Below are 18,456 nucleotides of genomic sequence, written 5' to 3' on the forward strand. Positions count from 1 at the left end.
TATTTGTCCAGGTTTCTGAAACTGGAGAAAGGAGGCCGCGAGGGCAGCTCCGCTTTAGAGCTTCAAAACCAGGACGGATTGATCAGGGTCCTCTGCTGCCCCCCACTGCGTACCTATGTGCCCCCCCCAATTTAACAATGGCCAGATTCCCCTAGCCGAGGAGGCAAGGAGCCCACAGGGGACAGCAGGAGGCCTGCAGCCTTCCCAGCCTGACCTGTAAGGAAAAGGGGGCAGTGCATCCTTCCCAGCCTCTGTGGGACAGCCCAGGGGAGGGAGCCTCCAAGGGTTCCCCAGTGCCAGGGGGACATCGCTTGTCTCCCTCCCTCCAACTCCAAGTAAGAATTGGGAGGCAGAGATGGTTTTTATCTCATGAAAGAGCAGGAAAACAGTATGTTTTTTGATATATAGAAATCAATAAAGTTATTAAAATAAATAACGGAGTATGACGGAGCTGGGTAGGGGTGGGGAGACCAATGAACTTGCAATAAACCAACTGAACAGGTGGGGGCAGCGTTTGTCGAGTCAACATGCAAACTGAGCCTGGGTTCCAGCACCTGGGTCATCTGTGGTGCACTGCCGGTCCGCTCCAGACCACTGAACATGCTCAGTGGTGAAATCTGGTGAACCAAGGGGATGTGAAGTGGGGGGTTGTGTGTGTGTGTGGCAGTTTTGGGATAGGATGAGACAACACCATCTCTTAGCCTCAGATTCTTTCTCCAGCCGATGAGAATCCTAATTATTTTTTTTCCCCAAAGGATGCTCCGTCCTGGAGGATGCTGCTACCACATGACGTCATTAAAAATGCCCTCTTGTCCCTCCCCCGGGGCTGGCATTTGGTGTGCTGGAGGGGAAGGTCTAGGGAAGGGAAAAATTCAAATTCTTTCAATAATGCAGCTTCTGCACCGTGGAGAGGTGGTGTGCGGGGCCATGGTTTGACCTGCTCTCTGGAACCTGCCGGGATGCACCCTGACAGCGGCCTGTGATCACCCCCCAACCACCGCCATGGTGATCCCTCCTTTCCTGTCAGGCGCCTCCCCTACCCCTGCCATAGTGAGTGAGAAGTAGGGTTTCCAGGGACTGTTGGGATATCCTTAGACTTTGGGATGGCTCCTGGGCAGAGGAGAGGGAGGCTATCTGGAATCATGCCATAATGGCCCTTTGGATGAAGGGAGGGCTATTAGATGGGCTGCCCAAACAAGGGTTTAAAAGCAACCTCTGTGCCCTGTTACCCTGGCCTAGGTTACAGAAGCTCTCTTGTCTAGTGGCTTGGGAGAGACAGCCATTTTGAAAGACAAGCCTTGGTTGTTAAGTATCTTCTACGTGCTCCGAACTGTCTGTTGTATGCAAGCGTTAGGGCAGGGGTCCCCAACCTCCTGGCCGTGGACCGGTACCGGTCCGCAGCCTGTTAGGAACCGGGCCGCACAGCAGAAGGTGAGCAGCAGGCGAGCGAATGAAGCTTCATCAGCTGCTTCCCACTGCTCCCCATCGCTCAAACTACCGCCGGAAGCATCCCTGCCCCCCTCCACCGTCCGTCCGTGGAAAAATCGTCTTCCACGAAACCGGTCCTTGGGGTCAGAAAGGTTGGGGACCGCTGGGTTAGGGCCTAGGATGCTCTGGATGGCCCTGCAGGAGGGCTTAATCTAGTCTTTTTTTTTTTTTTTTTTTTTTTTTGCGGTACGCGGGCCTCTCACTGCTGTGGCCTCTCCCGTTGCGGAGCACAGGCTCCGGACGCACAGGCTCAGCAGCCATGGCTCACGGGCTCAGCCGCTCCGCGGCATGTGGGATCCTCCCGGACCGGGGCACGAACCCGCGTCCCCTGCATCGGCAGGCGGACTCTCAACCACTGTGCCACCAAGGAAGCCCTATTCTAGTCTTTTTACTTAGAGGAAGAAACTAATTGGATGAGGCTAAGTAACTTGCCCAGGGACACTCAGCAGTGGTCGGTGGCGCTGACCCAGGCCGTCCAGCCCCCTGTATAAACTTGTGCTGTCGGTGTGGGTGCTTCTCTTGCCATCCATTTAGCTGTGATGGCTGGCCTTCCACAGGTGACTGGGGCAGGACAAACCCCCACCTTCCTCCCAGACAGACAGGGGGTCACCTGTGAAAGGGCACAGTCAGCTTTCCCGGGGCAGGGCAGAAAGGGAGACTGTGGAAAGAGTCATTTTCTGCCTCCTCACCACTTTCCAGCCCTGATTTTCAGCGTATCAGTGTTGTTGGGGACAGGGCCTGGGAATCACCGTTGGCCCGTAAGGGGTGGATGGGTCGGGAGAGGATAGCACTGCCACAAACCCGGCTGGGGGCACCCGGCTTGCTCCCCTAGACTTGCAGAAACCCCCGAGAGCTGAAGATGTGGGCTCTGTTCTGGACCTCCACGGGGAGACTTCATGCTAGAATGTTCCCTTTCTCTGGTCTGCATTATTAGAAACCACACTCCTGCCTGGAGGCATCTTGTGCCTTTAATGACTGAAGTAGCTGCTGGTTTGGGCAACCAGCTCTCTTTTCTGGTTTGAAAATGAAGGCACCTGTGCGGTCACACACGTACGTTGTCGTTGTGACAGTAGTTCGTGGGCAAGACGTGTAGCGGTTGTGACCCTCCATCTGCTCACATCGCCTTGGATTCATCCCCTGGTGTCGTCTCCTCTCATACTGATTCTGGGCTTGGCAATGTGACTTGCTTTGGCCAAAGGGACGCTATCAGACATGACTAGCAGAGGTTTGCAAAGTGCTTGTTACTGGGACTTACCCTCTGTTGGTGTTCTTGGGACCGCCCCCCCCCCCCCCGCCCCGTAAATACCAAGCTGTGAATATACCTCGGTTATGACAACACGTTCCTGGATTAGGCAGCTGAAGGTATGTGGCTCAGACTGCTGACACCCGCACCGACCACTAGACAGGAGTGAAGCCCTCCTCGGCCAACCATTGTCAGGCGACCTGCTGGCTGACCACGGCTTCTTGAGCGAGCCCGGGTGAGTCCAGCAGAACTGCCCAGCCTCGCCCAGCCCAAGCTGTGGACTCATAGACTCACGAACTGATAAATGGTTGCTCTTTTAAGCCACTGAGTTTTTTTTTAATGTATTTATTTAATCTATTTATTTTTGGCTGCGCTGGGTCTTCGTTGCTGGTCGCGGGCTTTCTCTAGTTGCCGTGAGCGGGGCTACTCTTCGCTGCGGTGCGCGGGCTACTCACTGAGGTGGCTTCTCTTGTTGTGGAGCACGGGCTCTAGGCGTGCGGTCTTCAGTAGTTGTGGCACGAGGGCTCAGTAGTTGTGGCTTGCGGGCTCTAGAGGGCGGGCTCAGTAGTTGTGGCACACGGGCTTAGTTGCTCCGTGGCATGTGGGATCTTCCCGGACCAGGGATCAAACCCAGGTCCCCTGCATTGGCAGATGGATTCTTAACCACTGTGCCACCGGGGAAGTCCTGCCACTAAGTTTTTAGGATGTTTTTTATTGTGGTAAGATGTGTATTACATAAAATTGGCCATTTGAACTTTTTTTTTGCCTCACTACGTGGCATGCAGAAACTATTTCCTTGACCAGGGATCGAACCTGTGCCCCCTGCAGTGGGAGCAGAGAGTCTTAGCCACTAGACCACCAGGGAAATCCCCACTTGAACCATTTTTAAGTGTATGGTTGAGTGGCATTAAGTACATTGCCATTGTTGTGCCACCGTCACCACCATCCATCTTCAGAACTTTTTCATCATTTGTGACGGTTCTTTACATAGCAAGGCTCACTGATTTATAAGCTGTGGGGGTTGCCCCCACCTCCCTGACTCTCTCGCAGTGGTGAGCCTGCCTCTGAGGGGAGCCAGGTGGGAGGCTCAGGCTAGGGCACAGAGCTCTGGAGCGTGACCCAGCCCGAGCTGAAAGAAAAGAGGCTCCCGGTGCTTCAGCTGTGGCCACCCCCCACCCCCATCCCCAGCCAGCTCAAGGCTTCTGACAACCCCACTGTGGAGCCTGCCTGCTTCACAGGAGACAATGGGGCTGTTCTTGACTGAGGTGGTAGGTGATTAAGAATGACACTGGCTTCTTGCCCTCAGGCACACTCGCTGAGGGTCCTGAAGAAGCGGAAAGGAGAAAGACGTGGAGCATCTCCATAGTGGAAGGACCTTGCAGAACACAGGTGCGCCCTCTGAGGAACGCAGGGAGGGACACGCTTGGCCCTGGTGTTTAGGGTCACTGCCCCGGCCTTGTGCTCGGGGGATGCGCTGTGTGACTTTGAGTGAGTCACTTACGTTTCCTGAGCCTCAGTTTTTTCATCTGTTAAATGCAGATAATAGCAGTGCTGGATCTCAGGGTGAGGATTAGATGAGCCAGTGCCGGACAAGCTAGCAGATGCTTAATTAATATATGTGGCAGGCCAGGTCCCCTACCCCCACCCAAACTTACCATCTTTCCTCATCCTTTGTGGAAAGGGGTCTTTAGAAAGAAGAGAAAAGGGACTATGTCAGCATCAGAAATTATGCCTTGAGGGGTGCCTTCAGTACTGGCTGGAGGAGCACTCATTTGTCTTGTGGGTGTTCAGTCTGAAGGTCTATAGTTTCTTCAGCCTTGGTGTTCAGGTGGTTGAGAGTATAGAAATAAATTTGGGGGGTGGTAAGGGAGGAGGGCAAAGGAACTTTGGGATGCGGGGCAGACTGCTGTAATATTCATTTTCTTCATCTTCTTTGGTAATTGAATTCCTGATTTTTAGTTCAGTACATAGTCAGTCATCTAGAATAAAGACAATGTTTCCCACCCTCTCTTACTACTAGGTATGGCTACATGACTAAATATTAGCCAATAGGATGTGTCATGTCCTGAGACATCCTTCACGAACTTCCTTAATAGGGTCATGCCCTTTGCTTTTCTTCTTCATCACTCCCAACACCCTGCTGTCTCAGATGCAGATGTGATGGTTGGAGCTCTAGACACCATTTTGAACAATGAGGACAAGGCTATCCCTCCCGACCCACCCACCCAGGTATGGCCGAACAATGAACTGGATGGAAACTGAGGGCCCGTTCCAGTCACTTTTGGTATGTAACGCCTCAGACTTCATGGCTTAAAACAGCCATTTTACTGTGCTCATAGATTATGTGGGTCAGGAATTTGGGCAGGGCTTGGCTGGGCAATTCTTTCACCCTTGGTGGTGTTGATTAAGGTCACTCAGTGGTAGGCCGAAGGGCTGGTCTGGAGGATCCAACACAGCGTCACTTGCATGGCTGGAGCCCGAATTGGATGACTAAAGAGATTAGGACTGCCAGCCAGAGCATCTACGCATGGCTTTTCCGTGTGGCTTGGCGTCCTCACAGCTCATGTCTTCCATGAGCCCCAAGCAGGAATATTCCAGTGAACAAGGAGGAAACTCACCCACTCTCAAAAATCTCTCAGCATCGGTTCTGCCAACTCTATTGGCCAAAAACAGCCACAAGTCTGTTCAGGGTCAAGGGGAGGGGAACTAGACTCCCCATCCTGATTGGAAGAGCGTCAAGGTCACATCGTCCAAAAGCATGAGGGATGAGATGTACTGTGGTGCTCAGTTCTGGAAAATACCACCTGCCACATTCCCTTAGAGTTCAGGGAGAGAGCTACCATACCAGCCTCAATCACCTAGCTTGGAAGTCGAGTGAGAAATATACTCTGACTCTCTTAAGGCACTCTTATCTTTGGCCTTCGTTACTCAGAGTAACTAGTACTAATCATAGAGATCTGCTCTGTGTGGGATTTTAAGGGACTTTAAGTAGAGGACCGTTTAGCCATCTCCTGGACTTGGTGTGAACTAGTGTTTGACTCAAATAACTCTCCTTTTCTAATACAATAGTAAAGGACAGGACTTCCACCTTCCTGCCCTGTCCTTCAGGGGCTATAAACTAGAAAGGATCTTCTCTTATGTAAACCCAGGACACTGTGCTTGCCGTTCTCAGGCTACAGGCGCCTTCGTTGGAGAGTCCTGTGATGGGCCTCTGGGTTTGGAGATAAGGTCTTATCCTGGGCCCTTATCTCCAAACCCCCAGGCCCTGGCCCTGGAGGAGATGGGAAAAGTGGTGATTTTATTCTTTGCCTGAGGTTTCCAATTCCAGTGTGAGAGGGGGCGGGGCCCACCGGGAGGCCCATCCCCAGCACATCCAGGACCTCTGTCACGTGGCCAGGGGCACGCTCAGTGCCACAGGCTGCTTCTGGTGGCCCAGGGCTGAAGCTCAAGTGGCCCGGGCCTCTGCAGCAGGTGAGTGTCATGGTGGTGAGAGTGGGCAGGAGTGTTCCAGGCTCTTTATCAGCCGGGGGTTGAGATGAAACACAGCTACCAGGTCATCACAGGTGAGGGATGTTCCCTTTGGGCTGGACTTGACCTGGGAGCCCAGAATCTACTAGCTGACGAGGTTCCCAGGGAGTCAGAAGAGAGTGAGGAGAGCCTTTCACCACCTGGTGGTTCACCTGGACGTTTCTGGAGCCGGCACCCCACTGCCGCAGAGCAGGTCACAGGTGCAAGCCAAAGTCAAGGGGTGGAGAAATACACTCCACTTTCAGTGAGAAAAATGGCAAAATCTCATGTCAAGGGACGTGGGTGTATCATTCTAATGCAGGGAGCAGAGAGGAATTGGGGAATGATGATCCACTGACCGCTCTATCCTGCAGCCTGTAAACCAGCCATTAATACCATCTGAAATCTACCAGAACCAACCCCCCAAGTTCCAATGTTAGTGGTTCCAAAATGTGTGTGTGGGGTGTGTGTGTGTGTGTGTGTGTGTGTGTGTGCGTGGTGGGGAGTGTGTGGGGAAGATAAGGGGCCCACTGTTCCTCCCCACACCCCACAAACCCCTGCCCTAACCCAAGTACCTTGTAACTTGCTGCTTTGGGCTCAATAAATATTTGTTGACTGACTGATAAATACAGGCTGACATTCACAGGGACAAAGTGAATCCCACCGGGGCTTGGATTGAATGTCAATGAGTCTGAAGACGACCTCCTTGCTGTGAGTACAGGCAAGACCCCACCTCAAGGTTCTATGGCAGGAATGGAGTTTCTGGTGCCCCTTCTTGCTTTTTTTTTTTTCTGACTGCCTCAAACTGGCCCATCTGGCGGCTCTGGTATGTCTGGTCTGAGGCACACACTTTCTTCTCGATTCTCCCCACTCGGGTAGGATGTCTGGGGCTGGCGTGATGCTTCCACCCACCATAACCTTCCAAGCTGTCTGCACTGCCCGAGTGTTTCTAAGCTTCCGGTGTCGGTGTCGGTGTCGGGCAGCCAGTGGGTAGATGTGTTTTCGGAGGCGGGTTATCTATGTCAAAACGTCAGCTGCTGTGGGTGATGGCAGGATGTGTGCAAGGCACGGTCTGCGCTGGGAGGAGTGGGGATAATACACACGTGTCTGCCAGATGCTGGGGCAGTGAAACCAGGGGGGTGTGCGGGTGGGGGGGGGAGGTGGAAAGGATGGGGGTGTGGCTTGGCGTGGGGGAAGCAGCTGCGTCTCCGCAGTCACTTAGGACCTGCGAGGTCCAGTCAGATACTGATGGAGAGCTGCCAGCTTATTTCTTCCCAGTGATCAAAGTAAATCGTGCTCTATTGTGGAAAATTTGGAACTCACGGAGAAGTGTAACAAAGACACTGAAAACCACCTATAATCCCTAGCTAGACGTCACGGCCGTGAACATTTAACCCGTCTCCTTCCAGCCTGTTATAAGTGTGTACACAGCGCGGTGGTGAAGAGTATGGGAGAGGAATCTTACTCTCTGGGTTCAAATCTGTGCCCTGTAACATCAGCTGCGTCATGTTTAGATAAGGTATTTAACTTCTCTGTGCCTCAGCTTTCTCGTCTTTAAAATGGGGATACGAAGAGTGCTTACCTTATAGGGCTGTTGCAAGGATGGAATGAGATGATTCCTTAAGTGCCGGCACACAACGAGTGCTTAATAAATGCTAACTCCTACCAGCCTATTTCCATATATCACAATTTAGATCAAACCCTTAAAACATGTTGAATGCTACTTGTTTTCCCACCGAATGTTTTAGTATGAGCATTTTCCTGTACCATCAAAAACTCTTTCTAGAGCATCACTTAATTCTTCACTTTTAATTTATTTTATTGAAGTATAGTTGATTTACAGTGTTGCGTTAATTTCTGCTGTACAGCAAAGTGACTCCGTTATACATATATATACATTCTTTTTCATATTCTTTTCCATTATGGTTTGTCACAGGATATTGAATACAGTTCCCTGTGCTGTACAGTAGGCCCTTGTTGTTTATCCATCCTGTATATACTAGTTTGCATCTGCTAACCCCAAACTCCCAATCCAGCCCTCCCCCACCCCACCCCCTTGGCAACCAGAAGTCTGTTTAGAGCATCATTTTAAATAGCTTTCTTGTGCCCCATGGATTCATCTTCATTTACTTAGCAATTTTCTTGTTGCTGGACATGGACGCTGTTCTCAAGTTTCTGTTAATATAAATAATACCGCAATGAACACCTTTGTCAGGGGTTCCTTGGATTTGTTTCTGACATTTGTTTCCTTCTTATGAAAGTACAATATACTTGGTTTAGAAAAACCATCGAAAAATACAGAAGAATGTAAAGAGGAAAATAAAAATTATCATTGAGAGAGAGAGAGAGAGATTGAGAGCAGAGACTCTCTCCCCAGGAAGAAGGTGTCTGGGCCACTCTGCACTCTGTCCTAGAGGCTCCACCCAGCGCCTGGCAGCATAAACACGACCAGAGTTAAATAACAACCCAGCACAATATGCAGGACGTCATAGGGCTTTAAGTGATTAATTGCCAAGTAAGCGCTACGAGTTTCCTAACCAGCAGTGTTTGCTCCTAGTGACCAGCTGGGACAGGGAGAGTCCTTAGCGTTTTTTAAAGAACGCGTTGTTCTGTTGTGTGACAGGTTTCCCAGAGTCTTTACCAGCCGGGAAGCTTTCTTTCCTAAGGGCCTTTAGGAAAAGGAGGTCTCTAAATCATCCTCAATCAATCAAGAGGTCCCTCTCCCTCACCCCATCCTCCGGCCCTAGTCAATTTGGGGGCTGCCTCAGAGGTGAGAGCCCACTCTGGCCTCAGCCATCTCCCCAGATCTCCTCTGAAAGCCCTCAGTATTCTGCTCAGGTGGCTTCCTCCCAACCCGCTGAAGGACGTTCTAGGGCAGGTCTGAAAGGGATGTACCCAACCCAGAGTGGGTCCACAGGGGGAGAGATGGCCTTGAAGAAAGAGCCTTCTGAAGGGATGTGGGCTATGCAGCCTGCAGGAGCTGAGAGAGAGGGGCCACGATGGCAGACTCTACAAACGTAACCGCCACCAATTTCTCCCAGCCCTACGCGTGCGCGCTGCTACTCCCATCCAAAAGAAGGAACGGTGAGTCTATTTCCCCTCCCCTGGAATCTGGGCTGGCTTTGTGACCTGCCTGGGCCAACAGAATTCATCGGAAGTGTTGCCACGTAACTTCTGAGCTGGGGCATTAAGAGGTCCGGCTGCATCTGTTTTCGTTCCCTCAAACGGAGGCGCCAGGTGAGAAGCCCAGGCCATCCCGCCGGAGAGGCCGAGTCGGGGAGAACAGAGCCCCCTCAGCCAACAGCTGCCGCCAAGTGCAAAAGACGTGAGTGAGGCCGTCTGGGATGTCCCAGACCCAGCCAGACTCCCAGCTGAGTGCGGTTGCGTGAGCAACTCCAGCCGATGTGGAATAGAAGAACCACCCGCTGGGCCCAGCCAACCCATCAATCGTGCGAAAAAGTCAATTGTTGTTTTATGGCGCTGAGCTTTGGGTTGCTTCTCAGGCAGCAGTGGATAACCAAAACACTGCTGTTTCGAATACAGCTGACGCTCCCACAACATGGGTTTGAACTGCACGAGTCCACTTACACGCAGATTTTTTTCCAGTAAATGCGTCTGCACGATCGTAATACACGATCTGCAGTTGGTTGAGTCTGCGGATGCGGAACCGTGGAAACGGCGGGCTGACAGTAAAGGTGCACGTGGATTTTTGACTGCGTGGGGTCCGGCGCCCCTAACTCCCGCGTCATTCAAGGGTCAACGGTATTTGAAGGGCTGTTGGTGGCAGAGGAGTGAGACTTGCCTTGCAAGCCCCTGGGAGCAGAGCAAGGGAGCAGCCCCTTTTGGCTCAGTAGAGGTGGGGACTCTGAGACATCGAAAGCCATTTAAATGAGACCATGTGTGACCTTGGTGCGCTCCCTGCGGGGCAGGAGGGGAAAGCCCAGGCTGCTTGTCGGCGTCTGGAAGGGGACCTGGGGGACCAGATGACTGGCACACCGTCCCACCCGAAGCTTCTTCGATTCTTTACTCTCCTCCACATTCATTCCATCTGTTTCCCACACAGGGAACTCTGCCGGCCCCGCCACTCCTGCTGAAGGGCAGAACCAGTCCTGCTGTCTGTCCCATCTCCACGCGCTTTTCTCAGCCTAGGCGTTTTTGAAGTTCAAATGCCACCTCTTTCGGAAAGCTTTTGCCAGCTACGGTACCTGGATGGCAAGCTCTCTAAAGAAAGGGATCCTGTTTTATTTATTTCTCTGTTCGCCCAGTGCCTAGCACGGGGCTGATGGCTCGGGCTCGATCCAGGGGTTTGGACTTAGCAGGCAAACCACACACCTGGAGGCTCCCTTGCCACGTCAGGACCAGCTTGGAACAAGGGGGTGAAGGCCGGGCAACCCGGGGAAGGATCTCCTGAATCCGGCAGCCACTGGCTGGTGTGTCACATCTGTTCTCCGTGTCTGTGGGCCCCACGAGTGTTCAGGAGGGTCTCTGTCAAGCTGGCTGTGGAGCTTGGAGAATCCTCCTCAGAGAAGCAGGATGTGTACACACACACACACACACACACACACACACACACACACACAGACTCAGCACTCAAGCACGGAGACTGCCTCAGGGGAGACACTGTCTGCAGGAACCAGACTCCACAGCCTCCCAAGGGACTCGTCATCACATCTCTCGTCAAAGTGTCACTTGTCAGGCGCGGTTCTAGCTCAGCGGAACTCACACTGAAGGAAGGGCCTCGGAGGGGAGTGGGCTCCGCGGAGTTTGCAAGCAGACACCGCGTGTCTTGTCCTTGGCCCGGCCCCAGAAAGCCTAATGAGCCGGTGGCGTGAAGAACAGACACCATGGGGGTTATCAGAGGTGCGGGGCTTCGGGAACCTGCCCCGTCCTCCGCCGCGTGCGGGCGTCACTCAGTCAGATTCCCAGCAGTGCCCAGAGAGGAGCAGGTCTGAGAAGTACTGGTCCTCTCCTTTGTGCACAAAGAAGAAAAGTAAAAGGGATCTCGGGTCAGTCAGGCAGCAGCAGGGAGGGGATGGGACTCAGGGAAGACGGTCTGAGGGTGAGCGGGTCGGGCGGCGGCCTTTAGCTTCCCAACGGCCTCAGGCTTGGTCTGAGGGGTTTCTCTGTAGAAGGGGAGCCCTGTTGCCAGTTTTGATTCGGGAGCCTCTCGTCCAGCTCAGCTCTACCCTGAGCAATTCTCCCCGCCCAGCCCTGGGGTCTGAACTGCAGCCCCCGACTCTGACCCCAACAGCCCGGAGTAGCCAAGCCCGTGGCCCAGGTTTCCTTGAGAAAGGCCTGGATCAAAGCTTGCACACGCTTCTCAACTACAGGTGGTAGTGAGCGTCCGCTCGTGTAGGGCCTGAGCTCTAGAGGGTCACCAGAAAGAGACAGCAAACGGAGGAATGAATGCTGGGCCAGACCATCTGGCCACACCCCGGGCTGTGATCAGGCATCTGGGGCCACCTCCCCTCCCAGGACCTCAGCCCAGCTAATGGGCCTGGGCAGTCAAGGCCCCTAACCCCTGTCCCTTCTCGCTGATTCTTCCGCTCCCCAGCCCTGCCCTCTGTACTTAGGAGCCCCTGGCTGTACCCAGGGAGCCATGCCCCTTTAGCCAAGGGACTGGACCCAGTGGTGTGCTGGAGCCGCCTGCAGCTCACAAGAGCCGAGTCCGGGGCTTCCCTGGTGGTGCAGTGGTTGAGAATCCGCCTGCCAATGCAGGGGACAGGGGTTCGAGCCCTGGTCCCAGAAGATCCTACATGCCGCGGAGCAGCTAAGCCCGTGCGCCACAACTGCTGAGCCTGCGCTCTAGAGCTGGCGAGCCACAACTAACTGAGCCCGCGTGCTGCAACTACTGAAGCCCGCGCGCCTAGAACCTGTGCTCTGCAACGGGAGAAGCCACCGCAATGAGAAGCCCACACACCACAACGAAGACCCGATGCAGCCAAAAATAAATAAAATAAATAAATTTATAAAAAAAAGAAAAAAGAGCCAAGTCCACTGTGCGTATCCCTTCCCACCTCTGTGTTCAGGGACAAGTAGGTAGCTTGGAACTGGCTAGGGTAGGAGGATTTCTTCTATGGAAAGTGGCAAATGCTAGAAATTGAGACTCCTCTACCCCAGAGCCGGCTGTTAAACCTTCACCAGCGCACCACTGGTTAGACCCCCAGAGCGGGCAGCCGAGTGGGTCACTGCCAACCCCTGCAGCCTCTCCTGGAGAAGCTCTTCGCTGTGAACGTGGGCAGGGCCAGGCTCCGGCTCAAGCAGGCCTGGGGTGGGCTCCTCTCTCTCCGTCCTGCACTCCCCACCCAGAAGCCTTCTCCCCAGGCAGCCTGGCCTGGCGGTTTGCCTAAGCCGTTCTCAGGTATTCTGCCCCCCTGGTTGCAAACATCATCTTTCAGACTTTTGAGCCGAGAGCACAGATCACCTTGAAAGCCAGGAGAAAAACCCCACCTTTGTCCATGGGCGTCTTGGGTGGGCAGTCCTGGGACAGGAAGTTAGCCTGAGGCACGGGGGGACACCAAACATCGAGGGCACCGGAAGCTCCCTTCTCTGACCCCTCACGCCAGCACTCCATTTCTTTCTGCTCCTTGCCATTTCCCGTCTGGAATTTTGCTCAGGACATTCCTCTCCCTGGAATAATCACCCACCCTACCCGCCCGGTGAATGCACTCTGTCCTTTCAGTTCTGCTGCAGATGTCACCTTCTTGTGAAATCTTTGCCAGCCCCCAGCTCTCCCCCCTCTCCCTGCCCCCAGAATGCTCCCACCCACCCGGTGGGTCCTCCACTGAAGCAGCTGTCACTCGCTTGTAGAGCTATAGTCTCCCCCATTAGGCTGTGACTTTTGTCCCCCTCTTCCCAGGGTATTTTTTCCACAGATATGTCCTGAGTCCCCATTATGTGCTTGGTCCAGGCACGGGGGTGTGAAGACGAGTGAGGGAGTTTGGCCTCTGCCCTCGTGGGGCAACCAGTCTGCAGGGAAGATTACACAGACAGTAGCAATACCCAGTGACACGTGCAGTCCTGGGGAACTGGGAACCATGGCAGCACACAGCAGGGACCCCCAACCTATTCGGGGATGGGGGGGTCAGGTAAGTCTTCCTGGAAGATAAGCCTTTTCTTTCTTCCAGACTTTTCAGTGGAGGCTTCCAAGAGAATCAGAGTTCACAGAGTTGACAGCGTGTGCAAGACCTGGGGCATGGAGAGGGTGCAGGTGTGGGTGCTGGGTGTTCGTGGCTGCGAAAGACCAGGGAAAGATGAGGGTCATGCAGTGGAAGGGGATGAGAGAGAGAGAAGGACACGTTAATTGCTGATGGAGACGGTGAGGCTGGGGACACGGGAGGACAGGGACTAATGTCTAGAGTTGCACTGTACAGTACGGTAGCTACTAGCCATGCTCAATTCTCTCCATTAATTAAAATAAACAAAATAAAACGATTCAGTTCTTTGGTCAGACTAGCCACATTTTAAGTGCTCGAGAGCCACACGTGGCTAGTGGCTAGGAAAGTGTAGAACAATTCCGTCATTGCAAAAAAGATCTACTGTAGATCTCTGCCCTAGAGTTTGAGCTCCTGGGACTCAAGAGCTCAACGGGGTTGGCCACGAGATGAGTGAGAGGATACTTCTCCCTTGGCACTGGAGGGCAGGCGGACAGGGTGGTGTGGACAGATGCTGGGGTGGGGGATGGGATGGGGTTAACCGGTGACTCCCGTGGTCTCTGTGAAGTTGGAGCTGAGTGGAGAGTAAGAAGTAGGTGTGTGTCAGGTGGGAGAGAGCTGGCTAGGGGAACTGAGGACCCTCAGGAAAGTGCTGGGCTGAAAGGACGGAGCCCAGAGCTGAGCGCCTCAGAAGAGGGGTGGCTCTGTGTACCGTGGCAAGCAGGTCCATGGTGTGCTTGGAAGGAAGTAGGGGGCTGAAGAGAAGTCACTTGAGTGGGAGATCCAGCTATCTACTACTGGGTAGCAAACTATTAGTGACTTACAACATCCATATTTAGTTTGCTCATGAACGTGCTACTTGGGCAGTGCTTGGCAGGGACAGCTTGTCGCTCCACTCAGTGTCAGCTGGGTAGCTTAAAGGGTGACGCCACTTGGCATTGACTAGGGTGGATCAAAGGGATCGTTTGAAGGCTCCCTCTTTCACCTATCTGGTGCTTGGCGCTGGCTGTCAGCTAGGACATTAGTGGGAACATCAGGCTGTTGGCTGGGACACCTATCTTGGCCTCTCCATGTGGCCTGGGCTTCCTTACAACATGGTGGCTGGATTCCACGGGTGACCATCCCGGGAGAGAAAGAGAGTCAGATGGATGTCATATCACCTTCTATGACCTAGACTAGGAAGTCTGCAGTATCACTTGGGCCACATTCTATTCGTGGAGGTAGTCACGAAGGCCAGACGTGGCTCAAGTGGCGGGGAAACTCCTCCTCCTAAAGGGGGCTAGTGGCAAGGTTCTAGAAGAGCATGTGAGGGCTTCCCTGGTGGCGCAGTGGTTAAGAATCCGCCTGCCAATGCAAGGGACACGGGTTCGTGCCCTGGTCCGGGAAGATCCCACATGCCGCGGAGCAACTAAGCCCGTGCGCCACAACTACTGAGCCTGCGTGCCACAACTACTGAAGCCCGTGCGCCTAGAGCTTGTGCTCCACCAGAGAAGCCACCGCAATGAGAAGCCCGCGCACCGCAACGTAGAGTAGCCCCCACTCGCCGCAACTAGAGAAAGCCCGCGTGCAACAACGAACACCCAACAGAGCCTAAATAAATAAATAAAGTACAGAAGAGCATGTGAGACCAGAAATACTGCTGTGGCCATTTCTGGAAAATACGATGTGTGCCACAGAACCCAAGGAGTGAGAAGCCAAGGTCTTATCTGCTTCTGGGAGAGGAGGTGAAGAAGTTGGGCCAAGTTCAAATTCCTTCAATTCATTCATACAACTAATACTTATTGAGCACCTCCTATGTTCCAAGCTTAATTTCAGGTGCTGGAGATACGAGATGGACAAAAATCTGTCCTTATGGAGATTACATGGTAGTGGGGAAGACTGATACTGAACAAACAAGAGCTTATTATATTGGGTGATGTCAAATGCTATAAGCATGACTGATGGTCAGTAACAGAAAGTGCAGAATGGAAGGAGGGTAGAAGAAGTTGGAGCAGCCAGGGCCTCCCAGAAGCCCGGATTTTCGGATTTTCTCCAGAGGGAGGAGGGTCTGCAAGTTACAGGGAGGATCTGGAGGGTTTGGCCATGCCTTTGAACGCTGTATCCCAGGCACCTAGCTGGTAGGGCTGGATAAACGTGGCAGGGTGTAACCGAAAGGGCTCCCAGGCGCTGAGTCTTTGCCCAAGGTCACCAGCTAGTTAGAAGCAGTGCAGGAACCGGGCTGGCGAAACAGGGAGCACGTTTGACCCGTCATCCCCGAGAACTCTTCCCCCTGTCCAGTTTCGGAGCCAAACAGACCGGGGGCTTCTTGAACGGTACCCCGGGGTGTGTGTCTAGCCGCCGTGGTTCTACTCGTGCAAAAAGCTGAAGGGGCCGAGGAGGAGCGAGTTTGAGTTGGAAAGGGCTCAGAGAGGAAAAAACGTGGGGATTTCATTGGACTCAGCGAACCCTTCCCGTACCAGACGGCGCAAACACTCAGAGGCGGCCGCCAGTGCCTGGCTCTGCTCCGGGCCTGGGGCACTCGGCGGAAGCGTGGTTGCGGAGGGGGGCGGGGCGCAATCCAGGATCCGTCCTCCCGCTACATCCTTGCGCCTCCCCGACAACCTGCCCTGGCTGGAAAGCCACCAGGACTAGGCTGCTGGCGTGGTGTGAGGACAGGAGGGGACGGAGAGTCCGTGAGGGGTGGGAGGGTGTCCGGGGAGGCGGGGGCCTCCCCGGGCTGGGCAGAGGCTGCGTGGGGGGCTCGGTGGTGGGGGAGATTGGGGGCCCCCGCGGCATCTCCGACACAAAGGGCGGGGGAGCTCGGCCCGGCGGTCTCTGCAAGCAGTATTGATCGAGGGGCGGGCGCAGCGAGCGCGCCGAGAGCGGCTCCATCCATTAGGGCCGCTGTTCGCCTCCAATTAGAAAAAAAATCATTACTCAGCAGCCAGCAGCGGCCTGCGCGCCGCCCGGGACCGCCTGCGAGCGAGCGAGCGAGCGAGCGAGGGAACGGCGGGCCTCCCCCCCGCCTCGTGCTCCCCACCCCCAGCCCCCGGCGCCCCGCCTCCCCCGGCCCTAATGACAACTATTAGAACTGCCTCCCCGCACCCACCGCCCGGCGAGCACAAAAGCGCGAGATTCATTTGGTAATCGGGGTAATTACAGCGGGGCGCGGGGGCGCACGCGGCGATGGCGGGCGCGCCGGCAGAATGCTAAGGGACCGGGCGCGTCGCCCGGTCCCACCCCGCCGCCCTCCCTGCCCGGCCCCTCGCCCGATTGGCGCCCGGGGCCACGTCTCCCCCGCCCCTGCCCTTCCCCCCACCGCCAGCCGTGGGAAGGGGGCTGCCGGGGTGGGGGGGCTCCTGGGGGCGGGATCAAAAGTCCCCCCGCTCCCCTCGCCACCCCCCGGGCCCCGACCGGCTCGCCATCGGCCTCGGCAGCGTGGCCTGCGGCGCTCAGGACAAGATTTGCCACGTCCGGGAGCCGGAGAAACCCTCCGAGGCCCGGACGAATAATAAATACCGTGTGTAATGTATTTACTCTGCTGCCCCCAGTTAATTCACACACCCGCGCCGAGCCGTGCTCCCTCCCCCCGCGCGCGCCCCGGCATGTCGTTCCTACTTACAGGCGCGAGGCGCTGTCCCTCGAGAGGGCCTTTTTTTTTTTTTTTCTGAGCGCTTTAGGATGGATGCAACGTGTCATTAAACCTGAAAAGGGCTGTTACTTATCTGTAATGGTGTTTTCCACAGGCCTTTCTACTTACCTGTGCGGGCCCAGGTACTACCTGGATGGCGAATGGGGGTTGGGAGGTGCTCCAAAGCCCGGGTAGGGTGGGTAAGCGGCATATGAGCCCAGCAGGATACGGCTGAGGGATCGCTGGAACCCAGCCATGCCCCAAACCGACACCGAGGCCCCGTCTCCACAACCTGGAGGCAGCCCCTCTTTTGCCCCGTACCGTGCTGCACCCCGGGCAGGATTCTTCCTCCACAGCGGCCCGAAAGAGCATTGTGTTAGGGGGCCCCTCAGAAAGGCTTCCCTCACCTTAGCCTGCAAAAAGTGCAGCCTCGGGCTTGGCCATTCTTGCAGCAGAAAGGCCCCGTATGCCTCCGGCACTGGACGGCCCTTATCTGGGGCGATTTCCCATCTGCCTCTCGGGGAAGCAGGATTGTCTTCTGCACAGGACTTATCTTGTTGGGAAGCAGAGCTGTGAGCTAGAGGCAGGCCCGGCGAATGGAATGCTCACTCGGCCTTGTGTGTTCTTAATGACCCAGAACAGAGTCCTCAGAGGTGAAAAACAAAACCCTACACCCCCTTAACCCTTCCATGCCCAACCCGGCTGAGAGATTTCCTCATCCTGCTGTGGTGGCATGCAGACTCCTCTCAGGACTGCATCCGGGGGCTGCCTCGTGGACCTCAGCCCCAGCAGGTCGGAACTTTAGTCTGGCCTGCTCCCACTAGGGGTTGGTGGGTGGGGTGTTCACCCTGGTTTTGGAGGGTTTGGAGGAGGGACTCGTCATGCACTGAAAGCTTGGGGAAAAATTTGAGTTGGTTAGCATTTTTCTGAGAGGAGGGTTCTTAAAGGGATCTGAGATCGCCCCAAAGGTTAAGAACCACCTAGCAGCTGTTTCACCTTGCTCAGATCTTATCTCCGAGCCCAGCTTCATTATCGGGAAGAATGAGGCTACTCCAAAGCAGTTGTTGTGATCAAAACAATGAGATAATGCTTTAATATCTGTAAACTGTACAGAGTTCTACAAAGATAAATTATTAACGATGCCAAAGATGGCTCTGTATGTGTGCGTGTGCGTGTGTATGTGTGTTTTGTGCGCGCACGCGCATTCATTTGTGAATGGGCAGTGTGTGTGTGAGGGGGGCGTTGGGATTACATGCTCCATCTTAGGGAACTTCTGAACCCCTCATCTCTCTACCTCAGGGGTGGGGGATGGAGGGAGTGGACGGCAGGGTCTTCCTGCTCCAGCTGCTGTGGTACTCAGGAGACTCGTGGCCTCTCTTGGGCACAGAGCCTGTGCTGAGTGCACCTTTGAGGAATAATCAAATCAACGGGTAGCTGAGCGGTCTTGGCCCACC

Source organism: Pseudorca crassidens, chromosome X, assembly GCF_039906515.1.
Source record: "Pseudorca crassidens isolate mPseCra1 chromosome X, mPseCra1.hap1, whole genome shotgun sequence".
Classification (NCBI taxonomy): Eukaryota; Metazoa; Chordata; class Mammalia; order Artiodactyla; family Delphinidae; genus Pseudorca; species Pseudorca crassidens.